Consider the following 23951-nt stretch of genomic DNA (forward strand, 5'->3'; position numbering starts at 1 on the left):
AGAAAACAGGAAACTACCCAACTTACATACATTTCACAGATCTTTTGTATTCTGCTTAACATGTGTCACACAAGTGAAAGTGATTTTTTTACCTGTTCTAAAATTTTAGCAAGACATTTTTCTTATAGCTGTCACCGTTTATTACAGATTGCATTGATTATGCTGAATAAATCATGGACCATTTACTCTTAGTCAATAGTAGTAATAGTGTACACTTAGACAAATGGATATAGCACACTTGTATTGAAATTGTAGCCATCAGTGTGGTTCTTGGAGGCAATCTGTGTTGTTTTTAAAGTGCGCCTCTATTTAAATAGCCCTTGGGCCAGTGATGACAAATGTCAAGAGGCTGTTCATTCATAAGAGTTTCAGGAGTTGGAGGCAGAGCTTGGGAGTAGGAAAGCTTGCAGCCTGTGGGAGTGACTTAGGTAGCAGTGAGAGGCATTCTGCACATTGATTTTACACACCCAGACATTACAGTACAGGCAGTCTCTGTGCTAGGAGACCACACTCCTAATCCCAGCTCTGGAGCTGGCAGCACAGTTCTTCCAGAACTTGGAGTACAATCTAAATTTTTCACTAAAATAAAAAAAGAAAAACAAAAAGGCATCAGGTATAGATTCTTACTTTATCCTTCAACTTAACCCTGTCTCTTTTTGTAGACTTGGCAAAAGTTTTTCCTCCTGATACAGAATTTAAAGAATCTAGGCATTCCTATTCATTTCTTCTACCCCTGACCATCTCTAGTTCTTACTATGCAAAGATGCTTCAAGTAGTTTGTGGATTTATTTCAATGTGACGACATTGGGACTCACTTGAGAAAAGGAGACAGTGTGTCTGGAAGGATTTGGAGAAGAGGCAAAAAGTCTTACTGTGGCTTTTATTTTCTGGCTTGACTCCTGTGGTTGAATTTTTGCTACGTGGATCACCAAGCGGAGACTTAGAACAGGTAAAGTCATTAACGTTTTACTGGTCCACAAGTCAATGCTTCATGTTTAACAATAACCACTATAAATAAGTTTGTTCATTTGAGTTTTGCTGACATTGACAGTAACATGATTTCCCTTTAACTCATTTTATCTGTTTAACACTTATCCAAAGCTTTAATTGCTTTTGGTAGCATATTTCACTATTGATATTTATGCTAACAAAGCCAAGTGACTGATTTTATAACAATTAGTAATATTTATTTCATTATTGTAACAGTATTTACTGCTATGTACAAAGTGTTTAAAAAGTTAAAGCCTTTATGTCAAGATAATAGTGACTTCTGATTAGAGAAGTGTCATTATAGTCCCTGCAGTGAACAAATCATTTGTTTTCTTTATTAATTGCTTTAATTAGACAAGTTTTAGAAACTGCCTAAAGCCTAAAAGTGCTCATAGAACCGTCTAGCTAGAAAGCAGTTCATGAATGCCTGGCTCCACTGCACATGTCTCTTTAAATGTATGGAATCCTATTACAATCCTAATTTATCATAGCTGTAGGTATAAAAGTGAGGATGTTACACATTTTTAAAGCAGATTAGAGAAGCAAAGCAAGCGTTTTTATTACTACCCCTACACAAAAAATATTTAACTTTTAAAAATTTAAATATTTTTAGAAATAGATTCTTTGTATACTGTGGGGGGCTATGCAATGATTCACGTGCGCTGTTCTTACTCTTCAGCCCCTTTCAGCAAAAGCCAATTGATTTATTATTAACATATGGGCTTGTTTGTTAAGGTAGAAGGAATGATAATGGCTTAAAGTTCAATAATGAGTAGCAACCCTTTAGAGCCTTTATTGTATTAATCCAGCAAGATGAATGAGATGCAATTGTTTGCCATGGTACTTTGTACATCTCTGCTCTGCTTTACTCAGTGGAGTTGATATAGTGGAGTCGAGGCTGTTCACTTAGTATAGTGAATGTTCACTTTGTAAAGGGACCTTTTACTTTGCTTAGTAAAAAAAAAAAAAAAAAAAAAGATGTGTTTATTTTGAATACAAAGCCATGTGCAAAGGAAATCTGAAAAATATGGATTTTACATGCCCACCACTAGATGTAAGCGAAGGAAGCCTTACCTTAAGTTAAATAATGACTGAAGGCAAGGCTTTATTATCTAACTGTACAGTATACACATATAATGTAATCATCATACTTCCAACCAAGATAGAAATCAGACAAAATAAGATCTGTTCTCCAGGACAAACTCCACTCTGAATTTGGCCATGTTTAGACGAAATAATCATCAATGTTTTATGTTGCTTCTCTTTCTGGGTCTGAAAAGCTTGACAATCTCGCCATAATAGGAACAACATAGAGAAATGAATATGGTACTTTTTGCCATCAGTCCATCATTGCTCTTTGCACTACATAATTGAAAAATCTTCTATACCTGGATGACAAATATTTAAAAGAAGATCAGCTGCTCTTTGAAGTCCTCCAGGTTTTTAAGACCCCCATAAGAGATGTGAGATATTTCTGTAGTCTTTTAGATTACCTTCAGCCTAAACAATGGCATATATAAATATAGCTTGTTTATGGGATGCTTAAGGAGAGAGTTGAGTAAACCTGGAACAAATGAGAGCTATCTCAACAGTCATATAAAGCCTAATGATTTAATTGTGTTGACTTTGATGTAGTGTTGGTCTTTGATGTGTCTGTGTGCTGCATCTTGAACAATCTTATTTGCATTTCTGTTCAGTTTGAATAGAGGTAGCCTCATGCTTCACCACACGTTCATTGCCTGAGCTTTGTAGTGGTTGTCTACTTCCCACTCCAACTTAACCTCCTTCCAGATGTGTGCAGAACTGTCAGGAGACCAGTCACCAGTGTGTTGCTAATGGTGCCATCTACTTGCCATTTTTAATTCTTGCAGCTTTTTATTCTATTTGCTTTGACGCTCACAATGTTTGATTTGTGCTTGGATGATGAATGAACCAGGATGTGAGCTCTGAATATGGTCTGTGCTATAATACAATGCAAGAGCTTGAATGAAACAGGATTTAAATAAAAGTCACTTTATACAAAAGTTGGAAAAGAAAACATCAAAAAGTATGTGAACAATTTAGTCACCCTCTCTATTGTTACTAATTTCTTGCATTGTAAGTATAGTCTACATAAAAAAATTGAATTTGCAGATTTTGTGCATTTTCTTTTTGAGTTTTAGAACTATACAACCAAATAATCTTAGCAATATACTTTATTATTTTTTACTGTAGGCAAATGACACACCCCTGTCATGCCCTCACTCAAAAAAGTGTTTTTTTCTACATTTACGTTTTTTCATATTAGCTTTTCTGAATAACAAATGGAATCATTTGGAGGCTGGATAAAATGTTTAGTCAAAAAAATATTTTCTTGGTTCAAGGACCACTTAATTTATAAACTCCGAACTGTCACTCAAAGTGGAAGAAACTTCCCCCAGAGTGACGTCATGATGCCAGAACCCGCCCACTCTCCCATCACAGGTTTGAGCCCTGAGCCTGCAATGCATTCGGGAGACATTGTTCCTGGCTCTGGCTGGTGCGCCCACAAACAGGATCAAAGGAAGGACCCTACTTGAGGGGGTGCACCGGCCAGAGCACATCTCCCGGAGACATTGCAAGCTCAGGGAAGTGGGCAGATTGTGTCTCTGGACACAATCCGCCCACTCTCCCATTGCTGGTCTGTGCCGCGTTCTGTCATCAAGACATCACTCTGGGATAGTTTTTCCCCTTTGAGTGACACATGGCTCCCCGTGCATGCGCAGTCCGGAGTCCATGCATTTAGTGGTCCGCAACTTGCAAAAGGTTGGCGACCACTGCCCTAAAGCATTCTATATATATATATATATATATATATATATATATATATATACACACATATACTTTAACTTTTTTGAAATTAAAAGCTATTAGTATAGCTACAGTAGAATGTTTCAATTCATCCTTTACCGTGCAGTGGTATGCATTTTAAAAGCATTTCCTGGTTTCCAGCATCAAAGCTTGACCTGCTGCTCATACACTTTCACTCCTCTTCCTTATCCTTTGCAGACCCAGGTCCTACTACAGACAATGACATCTTTTAGATTTTCCCTCAAAGGTTAAGGTCAAGTAGTCACAAACTTCTTATAGCTGGGAATATTTTGTAGCTTCTGGCATGTTCACAACTAGCACTAGATAAGTGGTTCCTCTGTACTGATAACATGTGTTTCCTTATTTCATTCAGATTTACCAGATGTCTTTACAATTGTATTCTATATAGTAACTAGGATTTTTATATTCTGAGAATGTGAATAACAATGAGAAAAATGCTCTTTAGATTCTGTCAATCAGGTGGGGCCACATACCCTAATATAAATCAATGCGAATGGTATAAGAAAGGAAGAGAAGGAAAGCCAGGGTATGCTAATGCTAATAGCTAATGCTAATTGTGGTAATGTATTGAAAAAAGTTTACAAATTCATTCCTTAGTTAGGAATGTGCATAACATAAAATAATAAGTGTTTCAAATACAAACAATTTAGGTCAAGAGACATGGGGGTTCCTTTTTGACATATTAACTAGACATAGTTTCCCTAAATGAATTAAAACAATTAAATAAATTTTGTCCCACATTTGTTTTAATTGCCAGCAAATACCCTGGCTTTTCTTCTCTTCCTTTCCTATACTATTCACATATATTCTGAGAAACCATTTCTGAAATAGCTATGTTCCTGGTTGTGCTTATGACGATACAAGTTTCCTTGTTAGCAAAAATTGTTTGGCATGAACATTAGATGTGAAATTAGGGAAGGAGGCATCTTACTTGGCAGCAGTGTTGAGGGTAAGTTTATTCATGGATGCAACAACCACATTAGGAGAATGAATAAGATAATGCCACAATAAAGTAGAAGGGGTAGAGTATTGCAGGTTAAGAAATTAGTGCAATGACTTTAGTGAAATTAGGTACCAACAATCTGAAAGAGGATCTAAACGTTCCCCATTTTACTAAAAAGTGTTTTGTTGTAGTTTATTCCAAGTAGACAGATTTATTACCACCAGGGACAGGAACCCAACAAAAGCTCTATCCATTCCCCATTTTATGTTTTAAATTTATTTAATTTTTTTAATTTAAAAATTAAAGTTTTAAATCGATCAACATTCTTTCCTCTGATTCCCTAACGATGTATTCATTCAGTTCTTTGTTCATGGTTACCCAGCTGATCTCTCTAGTGTTAACATTTTCTTCAATATTGGTTTCAGTTCTGCTAAAAGTGAAAGCATCATTAATTTTTAAAATGCAATTTCATTCAGTGTTATTTACTCTGTAACCCATTGTATTTATTTTTCTCTTTAATAATTAAAATCAAGTTAGCTAGTGAAAGGTTTAGAGGTTTTAAATAAAACATGATGCTGTAAATATAATTTTAATGCATGGTTTCAATCTTAAAACAACAACTACACTTACGTTTAAATGTTGCCTGGGGAGTTGTGTTGGACAATTACACGCTACCTGGTTTGCCCTCCAATCTTATTAGAAAATATAGTTTATGCATATTGTCAGTATGGTGATCACTGTTAGGCTATGTACACACGTGCAATAATTGTTGTTGGAAAGGATCTTTCCTGATCCTTTCCAACGACTGGACGATGCATGAATGAGTGCTGTACATACAGCACTGTTCTGCCCTATGGAGAGGGGAGGGGGAGAACATAGCGGCACCTCGCTGCTCTCTCTCCCCTTCACTTCCATTACGATCATTCGTACTACCATTACGATCATACGATCATTCACCGTCCATCGTTCGTGGATTTGTTCGGACGATGGACGACGAGCCCTGTACAAATGCAAGGTTCTCGTACAAAATCAGCCCTGAGCCAATTATCAGACGAGAACCATTGCACGTTTGTACCTAGCTTTACAAGCAGCCAACTGAATTCATGTAGAAGGAAATTATGTACCACTTGGTTACATTGATGTACCACTTATTTATAAAGCAGTGAATCTGACATTCACTGAAATTACTTGGTGGAGAATCCATTACTGCTAATAAAACACATGGACCTGGAAAATTCTTCAACAAGGAATATTTTTTTGAATGTCATAATTACTGGTTTATAAATAGACCCACTGTAGTTGTTGCCTATACAAAATCTCTTTTAGGGCCTTATGTCTTGCAATTATGTGTTTATAAAGGCAGGTAAATATTGATTTAGGTCTTTATATAGTTCTACAATTCAAGGAAAGAGGACAATGTTAGGTTTCTGGTTTACAACTTTGTCATTTACCCATTTCATTGGTTTCTGTTCATTTTACTGTAAACAACTTACTCTGGGCAGTGCTTAGTAGTATGCATTACCAGTCATGGTTCATATTGCGAACAGTCATGATTATAGCGACAGTCAGGTATATACACATATACACAGGTATATACACATTCAGAATACTTATATCCGCTTTGCAGTAGTGAAAAATCCTTCTATAGCTTTTCTGTGTGGTGATATAGACATGATCTCTGAGTGGGTAGTTTCATATTTGAACTGTAATATTCATCCAGCTATTAAGCCACGGGTGTCCAGCCAAAACTCAAAGCATCTCAAGAACCTGCGTCATAGGGTTGAAGAGCATTTTTAGACTAATCAGTAGTGTAATCAGGGTTTCCTGAGTCTTTTATTTAAATATGCGTGAAGGTAGGATCAGCTGGTACTTTGGTATGTGTAAACACTGAAATGATTATTCCAAAAAGCTGCAAAGCTTGCACAGAATTTAAAGGAAAATTAGGGAAGTAAAAAATAGGAAGGTTGCTATTACAATTCTCTACTCTTGAAAATACTGCTTGCCAAGCTATTATGGTGGCCTAAAAGCCTTAACACTTTCCTAGTTACTAATTTAGAGCAGGCATGACAATCATATTTTCCTCTGCAGTTACCAACAGCAAGCTTTTTCAGGCCAAGTATTGAGGTAAGAAATGGACATTTTTAGACTAGACAATTCAGAAGGAGGTGAGCAGTGAAAATAGACAGACAATGATCATTGTTGAAGATATATATTTTCCTCAAAACACTGATCCAACCCTCCTATACTCTGGTTTTATTTGCAGCCCCCTACACCATAGGATAAAGTGACTAAAGGGGACCAGTGGAAGCAACCAACTTGTTGCCCACTTAAAAAGATTTATTCATCCACAATGCCTATAGCTTCAAAGGTGAATGAGAGCTTCTTTAAAAATGCTGTTAAAGTTTTAGTTAAAATTTTAATTTAAAGACACTGTGATCATTCACATTTCTTAATAGAAAAATATAGATTTGATTCACAACCATTAAACATTGATGTTGAGAAAAAATTTGAACTTTCCCATAATATCGATAACAGACATAAAAAGAATAATTAAGGACTTAGCTGTAGAATGTAATGATACACTTTCAGTGGTATGTCTATTGTTTTTATTATTATTATTATTATTATTAATAATAGTAATAAACAGTATTTATATAGCACCAATATATTAAGCAGCGCAGTATCTAATACAAACAGTTTGATTCAGAGGGTAATAGAGTACTTATAACTAAGGGATAATTTATTTCTTAGCAAATAATAAACATATTCAAAAGATCTATCAGTAAGTATCTGTAGTTAAAATGACTGACAATGGAGGGTCATTAGTAAAAAAGTGGTACATATAAGAAACAATTCAAACATTGAAGTGCACAATTTCCATAATACATGCTAAAAATATATGTTTACATTTTAATTGAAATGATATCCTGAAGCCACAAAATAAAAGAGAAATTATGTAGGTTGAGACACAGAAAGCAACTTAGGAGCCACACGTACAACATGTAATTATAAAATGTTATTGGAGAAGGTTTCTGTATTGCTTTCCAGACAGGTTTCAACCATTCCACCTGAAGGAACCTTGTTATGAAGGACACTCCCAAACAAGTTATGTCCCCATCTTACACTGAGCACCATTGTTTGGGAGAATCTTTTGTTTATACTATGTATGATATATTTTAATGGTATTAGAGCTGCTTGAATACTTAAATGAAATGTATGTATACCTATGAAGAAACATACAGAGATATGGTCACCAAGCTTTTAGACGTCACCGACCACTAATTTAATTTTTTACTCCTAACCCTGCTGGGTGGCATACCGACCAGAGCCGTGGATCACTGGTTGGCGACCGCTGTTCTAAACTATTCATTGTATATTGAATATTAGCAAGTGTATCATAATGCACAGCAACCACATAATGTAAAAAAATACATTTTATCGAAAACAAAATCTTTAGGCAATGAAAATTTTTTACATATGCTAGATTACAGGAAAAGAAGCAGCAGGGCAATTTAGTTCTGTAACTGATTTTTACACTGGCTGGATTGAAAGGCAGAACGAGGACAGTAGAGCTGTGTTAAGATGTGTACCAAAAATGCCAAGAATAAGGCGATTAGTGCATAGGTGCCAGGATTTACATAATGATTTCATCTTTGGGGAACACTGTAAAGAAAGACCCTGATCCTGAATGATATCTGAACAAACATTCCACTGATGTTTGGGGAGAAAGAAAGGGTAAAGCTTTATCAGGGTGATGACCAAATACCTGTAAAAATATAAAGTCCAATGGTAGGTCGGCATCAATAGTTCTCTCATACTGAATGCTGATATACAATCGCATGGAAAGTTTTTGTATTGTGTTCTTGCAGTTTCATTCACAAGCCTATTGCACTTACAGCTAAACCTATAGTTTACAGTTAATTTTGCTGTAAATAGTACAGCCTCTGGCTCCCAAGTAATCACTGTCATAAAAGATAAAAAAAAAATGTCTTTTTTGCGTACCTAAATCTTTGACCATGTGAAACCCGAGTAGCAAGTTTTCTCCTTATGTATTGGAGTTATGGTCTCTTTTCCGGTGTCCATGTCACTTTCTGCATAGGTGCTTCCATTTGGCTGTTCAGAGGTTAGTTTCAGAAGTCCTAAAAGTGATCGCAGGTCAAGATGACCATTAGAGCTTGTCTGTAGTTAGTGGTACCTGCACCAGGAATCAGCATTGTCAATGAATTTGGATGGCCAATCTAGGCTAGTATCTTGCTTAACAAGGAAAGAAAGACAAAAACATAGGTATGAGTTACAGAGAAGTGGAGAACCTGGTAGAGTTTTCTAATTGATGTGTTTTAAATATACATGCTTCCCTACAGGAGGCATTTTTGTGTAGTGAACTTGGGTTTCAGTATTGGCTGACTCATGTAAATAAATGACACTTACAAACCAGATTCCTCCAACTTCGCAAGTTTGTACGTTTTCCATAGAAGTCAAGAAGTAGTTACTCCCAAAGTATTAAAGAGAAAAATCAGAGCATCCTAACTGTCTAAGCAACAAATCCTGCATCAACTATGTGAAATTATTCACCAATTTCGGGATTAAAGCACAGCCATTTTGCAAAAGCCTAGCCTTAGGGCAATGGATAACATAATGATATCCTGGCTACTGGCTTTTCATAGGTTTAATTATATATAATTGTTAATTTTATTTTATATTTATAAAATGCCAACATATTACTCAGCGCTGTACAATAAAAAGGGGCTGCAAATTGCAACCTGCAAACGATGACACAAGAGTAGAGGCCCAATTTAGCTTTCAATCTAAGACCTCAGGAGCCACGTATACACTAGGTAGGGGATTTGGAATTAGTTATGGTTAAGAGAGAGGGGAAGATGGGTAGACGGATTTGAGAAGGTGGGCTTTGTCGGCTTTAATAAATGTGTTGAAGGTAGGAGAAAGCATATTCAGACAAGCGATCCGATTCTTAAGAGTGGATCATGATAGTTTGTTGGTGTGAGAATATTGTTTGTTGAATACCAGATAGGAGAATGAGACAGTAGTCAAGGCAAGAAATAATAGGAGTGTTTTCCATGAGTTTAATGGTCTTTGGGGATACAAAGGGTGCATCATTTGAGATATATATATATATATATATATATATATATATATATATATATATATACATATATACATACATATATATACATATATATATATCACTCATTTATTTAATAGGAGACTTTTCAGTGGTTAGGTAAGCCATATGGAAAACTAAAATAAGTCTGGATTATTTTTATTTTATACTTTATTTAAAGGTTGCATACATGTATACAGATATAATACCTTGGAAAATATTAGTAAAAACATCTTTATTTTACAAAATAAACATTTCCTATAGTTTGTGACTCTAATGACTCTAGGTTTCCTAAGAATGCTGAACTTTCTAACAGTAAATATTTACTGAAGACTAGTGGTGTTCTTCAACTTTATTAATGTAGGTATCACCAAGTTTAAATACCTCAAACTATGTGTCCAAGTAGTTCAAATACCCTGGAATGTGTGCATTTATTCCCAGTACCCCCAAGCTGTATGGATTTCCAGACCATGTGGTTTTAAATGACTATAAAATGTCCTCTTCTGCTCTGTTTTATATTGATGAATGAATCCTAAAGTTGATGAGAACACTAGAAGATTCCCACTGAAGGTGGTATATGTAGCACTAATTGACAATGTATGTTTTCTTGGCTCTTGTATGGGGTTCTATATATCCCCAGGAGAGTTTCAAGTATAGGTTTTTGTTGGTATTAACATGATAATGGGGCAGGTTGATCACATGGTAGTGTCATCAGTTAACATTTGGCCCTGCCAATACTTAAGCTTTGAGGGCACAGATAAAACCAGAAGATCAGGGCATTTGCAGGTATATGTAAACATAGATGTGATCTGATATATTACTATAATGCTAGGTCTATCAGCAAAAAAAGACTCAGATTTCAGTTTTTGAAGACTGCAAAGTTTTCCATTATGATACACGTTGCTTTTTTACCCTATTTAGGAGGAATACCAGATGAGTATTGAAGCAAAGAAATTCTAAGTGACAAAAATGTAACTTATTGTAGTTCACCAGTTCAGTAGAAATTTAAAGGTTAGCAGTACAAGGGAGCTCTCTATAACTAAGAGTTATTAATCTGCTTCTTGCTTAATGAAATAATAAGATAGGATATCAGCCACACAGAGCGTGAATGTTTTGAGTGAGTCAGCAGACCTACAGATTTGCAATGTGAAAAGAAATAAAGAGCAAACATTGTGTGGCACCTCAAAGAAGTAAGACAAACCTTCAGATGCAGTTAATTAATTTTGGAAAAACAAAGAGGATAATGCATCAGCACTGATTAATAGGATTTTATTTTTAACCAAAGTGAAGAGATTTTACATTGTCTACAGTATATTGATTACAACCAGGAAATGCAGACATGTGCTCATGTGTCAGACTCTGAATGAAACCTTGACAAAACCCAGAAAAGTAGATAACAATAAGACAGCCAGTTGCCAGGTTTAATTCCTTTATATATATCATCATGTTCCTGGAAACAGTACATCTACTGAAAGTTAACAACATAGTATATATATATATATATATATATATATATATATATATATATATATATATATATATTGGGATGTAAAAAAAAAAGATTCTTAAGAAGAATTTACATTTTTTATACATTCGGACCATATTAGCTAAGCATAATAATTTTCCCTATAGTGAGAACTGAAACATCAATTGTAAGCTAACAACTAAAAATAACTACATTTTGAAATGTTTATATTACATGGGATATACCAAATTTACAAGCACATACCATTAATGCACTTTTGGTACGCTTTTAGATTAACCCTGCACAAATAACACAAGGAAAGGAATGTCTCTATATTTTATTGCTTCAGTTTGAAAGTAAGAGTTATCCACCAAGTTGGTGCTTTTAGCAATTAACTGCATACCAAACATGTATTTCAGTAAAACAAATGTTAGAGTCATTTTCCAATGCTTATCCTACTTCTGAATGTCCTGTTGGGAAGGTAACATAATTATTCTGTTTCTGGCTTCATGCAGAATCAGAAGCTTTTCTGTAGCATTTCCCTTTTGGCTGTTGTGGGTACAACATACACATTTCTATGTTTCAAATTCAGTCCAGCAGTGAATGGACTGGCATTGGTGGCAAATCTGCAAATATTTTATATTCTTGGTTTTTGCTTTTTCACTGGAGTTTTTCTAGCACGTATATAGCCTGTGGTGCTCCATGTAATTTTGTACAGCATTACAAAGGCACTGAGAACTCCAACAAGCAACTTCTGCCAATTCTCACATCTCTGTTATTTACTAATACTTCTCCATAATGTAGAAGCAACTATAGGTGGTTGTTGAAAAATGCTTAATAAAGCATTCTCGGATTCAGAGGTCTCAGGATTTGACAGTTTGGTACATACCTAAACCATGAAAGATGAACTTTGAAGAAAACTTTGCATTTGTTTAGCTAGTCTAATCCTTAAGGAGAATAAGAATGGAGGTACTTATGTTATTGTTGATTCAGTTGGGATGTATAGTCACAAAATATAAAATCTCCCAAGGCAAGTAGTTTTGACCAAACAATACCACCTGTGATATGTCATATTAAATGACTGATAACTTACAACAATTTACATTAAATTACATGTTTCAGTAAAAAGTTCCAAGAAAGTATCCATTTGACAAGCACTATCATGCACCGATTTTGGTGTATCTTGAGCCAATACAATGGGCAGCACTGTGTAATTCATAATAAATGATATTTACCAATTAACCACACTAGATCCATTACCATCTATACTACTTAGATACTGATACATGTATATAATTAACTGTAACATTGCATGTATTAATATGGTAAAGCATTATTCTTTTGCAGCATTATGCAAAACCTTACTTCTTACAATGGATTTGCAGGAAATGAGCAGACCGTGAAACCAGAGGGTGAAAATCCCCTGTGGAATTCTAAACACCGTCATGCTCAATTATAGCAATTTAAGTCATCAAGTACAGTAAAAATGTTCTTAATGGGGGTGACTTGATAGCACATTGAGTTAAAGCTCTAGGGCACACTGGATTCTATGAAAAATATACTGTATTTTCTGTGAGCGTATATAGTTCTTTTTGCCTGTTTACCCTTGAGCCATTTTTAGTACGCCTTCTCATTTTTACTAGCTTGCTCTTCCATAATTTTACATTGTGTATGTTATGGAGATTTATAGATAAACCACTTAAGGGAGCTCTGTATCTGAATCTCATATGACCACCTTCCTTAACAAATATTGAGACCAGCCACGCAGGGGCGCATTCTTTTTAATGACTCATCCACTTTTGTCAAAGAGCACTAAATCACTACCACCATGTAAAGAACAGCCTAATATGTAATAAGAAATCTCAGCAAATACATGAACACAAATATTTATTATAATATAAAAATTAGAACATATGATAGCATTTACATCAAGTTGACCGTTTTTATGGACTCTTTTTAAAAAATAATAGTAATATAACCTTCCCTTGAAGCAAGACTCTGAAAACATTAATGCCTTTTTTAGTTTGGTTATTCTCAGCTGACAAGTAGAAGTGTTTGTAATTTTTTATTTGAAGTGGTATTATGTTACATTACTTTATAAAGTTATTTATACATATAAACTCTAAAAAATTAATGCCAGATGCAGGCTGGAATTGTATCATTTTAAAATCTGCATTTAAAGTAACTCATTTCCTAAAACCATATCTTGATTTAAAGTTTTCCCTGTAAGGAATATAGTGGCTATTTAACCAAATACTTACAGGCTTTGAACGCCATTTTTATCAATAGAAATTGCTGCCCAAAGTCTCTTTCTGCTAGTGTCAGATTTCTGATTACTCACGGTCCTTCTATTAGGCTCTATATCAGTGTTTCTCAACCTTTTTAACATGGGGAAAACCCTGAGATTTTCAATTCTGCTATAATTATTATATCCACAACTCACAGTACATTAGTGTGGTGATCAGTAGAAATAATGCCCCCCGCATTGCTGACAAGTGGGAAGGCTTACCTTTCACTTACCTTTACAGGTGAAAAGCCCTCAATACCTCCACAAACAGCCTAGTATGTTCCACACTGTTTCGGCTATCCTCTTTTTTCTGGTGCTGAAAGGAAAAATGAGCATGTTCGTTCTTCTTTTTCCGGGTTCTCCTTCACATTACCCAAACTCACAATGTCCAGATGTGAGATAAAGTGACATGTCTTAATGTAAATGTAACAAAAAAAAGTTTTGATCTCAGCACTTTTTATTATATTAAAGGCAAGCCCCATGCCGTACATCGGCCATGCACAGTAGTAGTCCACAGCCTCCTGGGATATGATATCAAACAAAACATTCTATTAAAAAAAAGGGGATAGCCATTCATTTATATAATGTTGAAAATGTGGTGATAGGTCTGCTTTAATATTACATATTAAATATCCCTACTGCTGGCACCCGAACCAGAAAAACAGCCACCCAAGTAGCTTTCTGTTAGCATTTCAGAAATGAAGTGAGAGAAATATTTACATAAAAAACTGGATCTTCCTTGGCTATGGCCTATTTTTTTTTCCTAGCGGCTTTGATCAAACAGATTATATTCTCTCATAATAAATGCATGTAGTAGAGCTCTAGTCTGGGCATTAGAGTACTACTGAATGATTGGAAGCATACCTTGGTTTGCATGCAAGCAGTAGCTGAAGCAGCTCAGCTATGAATCACTCAGAGGTATAAAGTATCAATATTTGACAGGTTCATTTAAATACTTTCTTGTCTTTAGAGATCTGTGTTGGTAAAAGAAATCAGTTGCAGTTGCAGAATTATTTACTTAAAACGAATGCCAAGATTATAAGGAAGCAATTTGCAGAGAAGGCGGGTGCCTAAGATCAAGAGATTACACATATTATGTACACAGCCTACAAAAAATTAAATAAAGTGAAAAGTTGTCCATATTATTTTTTAATTGTCTGATGCACTCAATTTTGTTGGGATCAGACGGTAATATCAGTTGATTAGGAATAGCAGACATAAAAAACTTGATCTAATCATTATCCCCAGAGATAACATGGCTCTAGGAGGTGTCTGTCTGCTTTGCCCTACTTCTTCATTCATAGGCACAAACATGATTCTTTGGATGCCTAATTATGTATATTAACTCATGAAGCACTGCCAATAAACTTTCCTATGATTGGAACATGTCCATCTCTACGCAGCTCTTAGATCTAAGAATTCTGTAAAACAACATTTAGAAAGACCAAAAATGTAAATTGTAAATTTATAGCATGCTATATGCAGGGATGGATGAAAGTAGTCCTAAATGTATCTAATGTCATGAACAAAACTATGTTTTACTGAAGTTTAGCTTTGGAAGTGGTAGCTGCATGCATTTTCTTTATTCAGGTTTTTTGCATTTATTTTACTATGCTGATCATACTATAATATAATATACTTTTACAGGAATGGCAATGCCCAAACACTCAGGACACTAAACTATAAAGGGGTCGCATTGTCACCCAAGGGCAGAAAGTTTATTGGGACTACAAAACATTTCCTCCTCTCCCCAAGGCCACATAATAGAAAGGTACAGGGCTGATAACACTGCTTGTGATAGGACTGCAGAATGTACAGGACAGAACTGGATCAAAACAACTCAAAAAACTAAAAAAAAGGATAAAGGCAGTAAGAAGAGAAGTTGTTGTTGTGGCTTAGATACACTTTAAGGTATGTGGGGATGGAGGGGTAGAAGGAATAAAATGATTTATGAGGACTAAGCAAATAATGTCTGCTGGCATAGAATTCTCTTTCCATTTTACTAATATGGCTGGTATGTGCTAACAGATAAACATACCTGGGAAGTTTGAAACCCTGTGAGTCTGAGAATGTGCAGAAACTGTTTTTGCAGTGTGCAACACATTCCATCACAAATTAGATGTGTGGTAATATTATTAATCTTTTGGGGGTTCAGGCTTTAATTGATAAGCCTTATTAAGTGAGTTTGCTTATGGCAATATGGTTCCCAAAACAAACACTGCTGGCGTAAGCAACAAATAAATCCACTGTGATTCAATGTTCTATCACATAAAATATGCAACCTTCCAAAGGGTGCGGAATTTAGGAATGTAAGTGGTAAAAAGTAACTGGTACATTTTTATCAAGAGGTACTACAGTGGTCATCTGCATTTTATACCTTTCTAAAAATGGTAATGATTAACATTATTTTTTTTACAGGCCTTTGCTTACAGTCGCGTTGTTGTACAAATCCGCAGATGCTACATGCAGTGTCCAAGAGCAGTTAACTGCTCCAACCGCTTTTACAGGTGACAGAAATTAATGATACAATATAAAGTTAAAAAAAGCACTACTTTCAGCTTTAAGCATGAAAAAAACAGTGGTTACAATCTGTAACTGCTTTCTGGCACCTATTGGCAACATCCTTGGGCCGGGTTTTAACTGCTAGTCTGGATTTAGCCTAATCTATCTCATGACAGTTCTTGAAAAACAAGGTGCTCCCATTATGTTCCCTAAAACAACAGGCAGCTCTTGTACCTTTTTAGTGTTCTGTCAGTAGTCAGTCTTTTTTACCTAACAACAGGTTCCCATTGCAAGAGAGTACAAGAAAGTCCTAAGGATCAGTCAGGTCACATACATAAAGGCCAATGGACAGCTGGGGATAATGAATGAGGTCTGGCTACCAGGCAGCATGTGGATCTAGAAACTGTTTTTATTCTACCCAAATCTCTCAGTATCATAAAACCACACCCTTAGGAAGTAACCACAGGCTTGTTGAGAGATTGAACCAAGGTGTAAATAATATATTTCACAATGGAGAAAAAAGATCACATTTATACCTCAAATTTGCCACACCATGCACTTACTGAGTGGCTTACCTTTTAACAGCATCTAATACTATTCCCAAAACCCAGACTACACATGCAGCTCTTTATGATTTGGCTTTCACATAATGATTTGGCTTTCATTTGTAATTTCATTACACACTATGAATATTCATTTTTCTTGGCTAGAATTTACATGTGAAAATTTGTACTGCCATTTCAAGTATAAGCTCACACAACTTCCCATGATGTAATCCAAAGTATTGCTAGCCATTCTAGCCAATCTCATAAGCTTAGGTAATACTAGACAAAATATTAAGCAAGCAATAATGAGTGCTGGGTTTTAACTTTTTCCAATGAGAATGCCCAGTGGTATAATCTTTTTAAAGAAAAGAACAATTTATTATAAAAGCACATTTGGTATTCATTGTTATTTGTTACTGCTTTACCAAGAACACTCACATTCAAAGGATATTAAAATATATTGTTCTAAAAAGAGCCATCTAGCATTTAAAATGTTCACAATTGGTTTTTTAATGTGGTACTTAGCCTAATTGACTCAACAGAGGAGCTCAAAAGATGGGTGGCAGTGGGCTCAGTTTACCATAAAAAAAGTGGAAAACACCTTTCTATATATTGGCACCTACTGATAATTGTTGTTTTTAGGTAACTTAAATTGCTTGTGGTTGTTGCTACTTGTAGTTCCAAAAAGTTTTGCTTTTAACTCAGTAAAGTTAGTATAAACATAATTCGTAGTTATAGAATACTAGTTTAACATCAATTTTCTGGCTGGCAAAAACCAGTTGTGACAACTGGTTGCTTTTAGTCACTGTCCTCTTGTGGCATTGGCATTGTTGCCCCTCTTATTTCGGGCATTGAATGTAATACCATTAAGGGCCTCCTCACATTCCAGCACTGATGAACAGGGGATAGGAACCCGAGGTGTGGCAAACACTAATGGGGCACTAGGCAAATATTCCTCTCTCTAAGATATCTACCACAATCGCTAGTTGAGGGCACTATATTTACATTTTTTGAGCCGGGATAGAGTTTAGCTTTAAATAATGTCAACAGAGAGGCAATACATGGTATATTAACATGAGAACCTGCACCCCTTAGACCTTACTTATACTCACCTTATTCATTATAGTTATACTTTAATTCTCATAACACCCATCAATGGAAACTGAATATCCTGTTAACATATTAAATGTAGTTCAAAGAATTGGCTGGCTGCCTATTTACCCCTAACATTCCAGAGTTGAGTTTCATTAGCTAGAAATCCAATTTTATCCTCCATTCAGATTTAGTTTTTAGAGGATTTGAGTTGACTACTCCAGCTTTTATGACGGTAAATCCAAGCCTAGGTATGCTGATGCCGGAATTCTTTCAGAGCCTTATACATAACCAACTGTTTTCTTTAAAGAGTGGTAATAAGGAATAATAAAATGTAGTGTTAGTCTTGAGCCTCTTTTTTTTGTATCCTCTCGCTAGTTCTCACATGTTCTAACATTAGTAATAAAAAAGTCAACCATCACATAAAAATATGGTGTTCTTGAGAGATGCATTATCAATCTGTGGAACTTTAAGGTTAATGTGCCCTTAACACATGTAACAAACTTTATGCCTCGATAACCATTACCAATCACTTATTGAAAAGGCAGAGGTGCTAAGATGATCAGTGCCAAGTAGTGTTGGTCGAATATCTCACTATTCAATTCGACAGCTATTCGATCGAAGAGTGAGATTTTATTCGGGTGATCGAATGCTGAATTTGAACACCATTGAAATCAATGGTGGGAGAATTAATTTTTTTTTAGGGATTATTAAGGGCTGCAAGAGCAATCAGGTTGCTCTTGCAGCCCTTTACTAGTTGTATGTGTTCTTGGAAAGAGTTTCTCTATCCAAGAACACAGGGCACTAGATGTGATGAATAGGGAAATTTGTCCCTATTCAACCTCTAGTGCCCCGGGGATCACCTGCAGTCACAGCTGTGACAGCAAAGTTCCCATGGTCATGTGACCGTTGGAACTGAGCTGCAGATGAACTCTGCAGTTCCACTACCATCCCCGGGGCACTACAGGTTAATTAACCTGTAGTGTCCCAGGGATTGCACACTCTTCTCAATGATTGCAGCCTTGGGGCACTACAGGTTAATTGCAGACTCTGCACAGATACACTATGGATAAAAGAAAAATGTAACAAATGTATTATAATATAACTGTGCTGGAAAGTGTGTTACAGAGTTAGAAATATGTCATTGTAGGATTTAGGAAAAAAAAAAAAATAGTCGAATAAACACAGACACTCAATAAATTATTTTAACATTAATTTTTTTAACACTTTCTTTAACACTGTTTTATCCAAATTTTATCCAAATTTTTACCTTCGAAACTCGTTTTTTTTGGGTTGGGTCTACCCGAATTTGAACAGCCTTTTTCGGGTCGAATATAAGGACAACCTGAATTCGAACACCAACACTAGTTCCAAGTACCTGTTTTATGATGCTTTTGAGAACTTTAAATTGGTAATGCTTGGTTACATTTATCAATTACATAGGTATCAATGCACATTGTATGTAATAGCAAAACCAATTTGTATTAAATAGGATAGGGGGTCATGTTCTACAGGCATAACTGGAGGTCTCTGTACATTGAAAGAAAATCTTTACAAGTATCATATGAAAAAAATAAAATGAGAAAATTCTATGCACAATCATTAACTAAATCACTCCCATTCAGTTGGCAACCATTTTGTTTAACTGCAGTGGATTATGGTGATTGGCCATGTGTTTGCTTTTCCTCCCAGTTGTTAAACACTGCAGTCGATAATGTAGTAGTTAAAGAGGGGCAGCTCAGAGTGGCAAACAGTATGGTTTTCAAATACAAGTCTTTATGTCCCAGTGGCAGTTTTTAGCAGGATAAAATAAACAGGGTCAATGTCCTTAGCAAGGACGCAGCACAAAAAATGGTGGAGTTGTAAACCTTACACACACACTTTTAAACTAAACATTTCTTGACTTTAGATATGTAGTGCATTAACTAAATATGATGATGTGGACATGATAATAAGTCCAAAATTCACTTGTAAATTTCCAACTGCAAAACGTAACCCCAGGGTGTACAGAAAAACAGCAGCACCCACTGCTGGTACAATAACTGACCACATACAAAAAAAAGAACACAGTTTATAGTGGGAAGATAACAGCAACAGGAAATGTTTCTCGAGTCTGATGCTTCCTATTGGAAATGGGTAGGATGTAGGTATCTTCAAGATATCATCTAAAGTACATATCCTAGGGGAAGTCAACTTAATACTTGTTGTACCGGATACTCAAGAAAGTTTAAATAAATCATAACTTGGATGGAGACAAAACTGAACATTTTGGCCAAGATGTGTTTTAAGGGAGTACTGCTAATTATAGCAAAAAGTTATATTTTCATAAAGCGTGAGTCACCAACACTACATAAATGACACAAATAGCATCAGCTCATCTCTTATCTTTCAATTTATGTAAGTAACCAAAAATGTTGTAAGGAGAACCTATTTATATCCAGGCTAAAGTTTACAAAAATATTTGTATTACGATATATACATTCCAAGTACATACGAGAATATTGTAGAGAATTTTGTGCTGGCATTATTTGACTGACCATATTGTTATCCTTAAATATGAGGAGGTTATCATTTCACAGAGTAGCAGTCATTCTTGGATTTAGTGCCTGTTCATGGAGTAAAGCAGTTTATTAGATTGGTGTTATTTTGTTCATTGTATTAAAATTATAATACCTTTTATTTCCCACTAAACCTCATGGGCTCTGACTTATTTAAACTGAATAGTGGATATGTATGTCAGATGAAGTCATCTAAGGGTGTGATACTTTTGTACAATCAACCCCCCTATAATTGTCCATTTTTAACCATCTACCACAGCTGTGCATTCCCAATTGACCATAGCATTTATTTCATTTCTGCTTTGGACCTGACTGTTTGGCAATAACTGTCTTTATTAAAATTAAAGAAATTCATATTTCTTTTTTAGGAGACTTTTTGGTGATATTCTCTTGCAAAAATGCAGCACATAGAAAAAAAAAAGACAACAACAGTACATTAAATGTTAAATGTACTACTAGGTGAGCCTAACTACCCCTAAGTGAAAAGTAATTTTTTTGGTTACTTTTTTTACAGGGTTCTGGTGGTAGATCAGGTTAAAAAACAGGACAGAAAAGATTGGAGAAACATGTTGAATTTCATTTTTGCTTACTTTGTTCTCAGTGAATGATTGCTTTACCATATCTAAATTTATTATCAAAGCATACTCAGGAGTACATGCAGTTTCTGGTCAGAATGACATTGTAATCAAGTTGGTATTGTTTAGGACATCAAGAAACAGAGGACTGCATTACTTTCTACAATATTCTGCTATGAACAATATTGTGAGTTTATGGTAAATCAAGGAAAATAAATTAGATAAAGAAAGGAGCGCCAAATCATTTTGTTAATGATTCCATATATCAGTGTCCAATACTAACAAACAAAGCAAATTTGATTTGAGGGTCAACATAACTTCACTTTTTTTCAAGACTTGTTATTATTTATAAACTCTTCTGTTTTATTTACGGTATGAGAGCTGAAGTGCTTAAAATGTTTGTTGGCAGTTTTGGTCATCCATTGTATAATTTTTTACCCTATTGATATTTAAATATTTGATATTTAGTAACTCTATAGCCAAAGTAAAAGCCAGGCAAAAGTAACTGTCAAGGCGAAATATATATTTATATTGTACTATTCTAGGGGCTTTTGTAATTAGACAACGTACTTGTTATTAGAAAGGAGGAAATGCAAGTTACATAACTTCCACAGAGTTTAACAATTGATGACATGTACAGTTCTCATCACCAAGGCACACTAACTAAACATTACTTACAAGTTTCCAGCTTACAAGTTCACAGTCCCTCTGAAAGTGTTGATATATGCTTAGAGGGATATGGCATAGAAAGTACTACTGACCCTTATGAAAATTTCCATAACTTATTGGTCAATCACCATTATCACAATCTCTTCCAGTCTGTCATTTTTTCCAGATTTCATGGCGTCAGTTAGTCCTCCTCCTAAATCACTGTAAGATTTCTTAACTACATCTTCTTGTTAATTGTCCTTAAATACTATTTTCCCCAGACTAATGCACAGACCCCGCAATGCCTCTTGTCAACAATCCAACATTTGCCCATAAGTAATGTCCTCATCCAGGCATTTGGAAGACTTTTATACGTCATGTTTGAGCTCTCTCAGCTAATCATCTCACTGGGACACTACGTACTGCAAACAAGGTCATAAAAGAGCATATTTTTTTCTTACAAAGCTAAACTATTCTATACTTGAGTGACTTCATGCTAAGCTTTCTGAGTGTAGCCCTGAGATTAATTAGAATGCTAGCTGAAATCCTTGATTTGGCTATTTATTGGCTATTAAACATTTAAGTGCTTTATAAAATGTTAGACTTTTGTTCCCATTGTAAGTAGGTTTTGTACTTCCTCTCTATAATGGTTTGCTGAACGGAGGCATATATAAAAAAAAACCACAGGGCTCTGATTTAAAATCCCCCCCTTGAAGTATACACAAAAACGTTTGTTTAAACCTTGGAATGGCACGTTTTAAAAAATGAAAAAAACACACAGTTTTTCAATTAGTGAGGCATACTCATAGATATAGTTGAAATATATCTAAAGGTAAAAACAAAAACATATTATACATGAATACTAGCGTTTGCTTTTTCTTTTTGTCTTTGGGTCTACTATTCATTGGTTCTTGGTATTTATTTTCAGAGGTTTTGATCTGGGCTGGTTTTGATTTTTTTTTCTGACAAACATTAGGAGAATGCTACCCCCTACAAACCCCCTCCATCACTGTTCACCTCCTACCCCCTCCCTCCATCACTGTTCACCTCCTCCACTGTTCACTTCTGCAAACCCCCCTACCTAACTAATCACCCATGTTCCCCTTGCATCCCATTTATCACTGCTCACCTCTCCTACCCTGAAAGCCCCGACACCACTAAATACCTCTACAATCTCCCTTCTACCACTGATCACCCCTACTACCCTTGCAATTTCTCCTTTACCACTGATCATCTCTGCAAAATCCTGCAACCCTCTCTCCACCATTGTTCACTGCTCCACCTGCAACTCCTCCTTTTCTTGTTACTTCTCTTTTGCACCTCTACAACCCCCCCACCTCTCACCTCCACATTTGCAAATTAGCTGTGGCACCCCCACTAAGAACTCCCATGTTACCATCTATATTACATCCTAATGCAGAACATCAGTTTGCCCCATGGTTGGTACTCGCCAAAGAAGTCCCTAACCAGTGAGTTAGTGATTTGCCTATTCATAAACATTGAGTGGCTTGCAATAGGTGGGCTTTGCTTGCAAATTTAGGAATGTCCTTTAGATGTCTATATTATATTTCCTGCCCTAGTCTGAAAATATTCATTCACCATAACCTGTGGAGAGACAGAGCCTCAGTATTGGTCATTAAGGGTATCCATCAGATTAAAGAGTTACTCTAGCATTAAAAGGCTTGATGTCAGAGATCTGCATATAATGTTAGAAACCTTTATCTCTTTATCATCCACTAATCATTTTAACTTGAACTACCCAGGTTTGTGAACAGTTTATTTACCAGTATTTTGAAAATATAAATATTACAGCGCTGTGTATTATGTTGGCGCTATATAAATAATTAATAACAATAAAAATTCTGATAGGAATGTGATAATGTAGGAATAATGTTTGCCACCTTTCATACTTATTACCTTTAATTTTGTTGAAGTTGGCATCCTATTAATTTATTGATTTTTCATACACACATATTTCACATCTACAAATATTTATCTAAGCTATTAGAGTAAGGTTTGAAAAGTTGCCTGTAGTTTTTCAGCCGTACAACTTAATAGCATTAGGATACACTAAAATGTTCTCCATAACTGATTTCCTATTTAGAAATTTAGAAGCTGATTGATGCGTATAATAAAACAATAGGTTGACCTTTTGTACTTCCTCTGTTAGGGTTTTCCCAATTTATTATCTGCGTTCACACCTTGGTGCTATATACCAGAGAGGTAGTAACAGACACAAATGTGGGAATTCAGTAGCTTGTGTAAGGCTTTGCCAATACATGAATGAATAGCAATCACATACCATACTGTAATTCCAGGAATATATTTAAACAGCCTCAGTATAGCCATATTCAGGCCGCACAATAAAGACATAGGA

General features: G+C 35.5%; 1 protein-coding gene across 2 annotated transcripts in view; it reads left to right on the forward strand.

The window, feature by feature from the left end:
- Positions 1–475: 475 nt before the first annotated feature.
- LPAR1 (lysophosphatidic acid receptor 1) overlaps positions 476–23951 on the forward strand; it is a 90665-nt gene continuing 67189 nt past the window's right edge. Inside the window, exons 1-2 of one of the 2 annotated variants that reach the window (XM_072404436.1) lie at positions 476–949; positions 16073–16161. The gene's annotated coding sequence lies outside the window, so the exon portion shown is untranslated. The remainder of the gene's footprint in view (positions 950–16072; positions 16162–23951) is intronic. The other variant, XM_072404435.1, reaches the window with a different exon arrangement.

Source organism: Pyxicephalus adspersus, chromosome 3 (genome assembly GCF_032062135.1).
Source record: "Pyxicephalus adspersus chromosome 3, UCB_Pads_2.0, whole genome shotgun sequence".
NCBI lineage: Eukaryota > Metazoa > Chordata > Amphibia > Anura > Pyxicephalidae > Pyxicephalus > Pyxicephalus adspersus.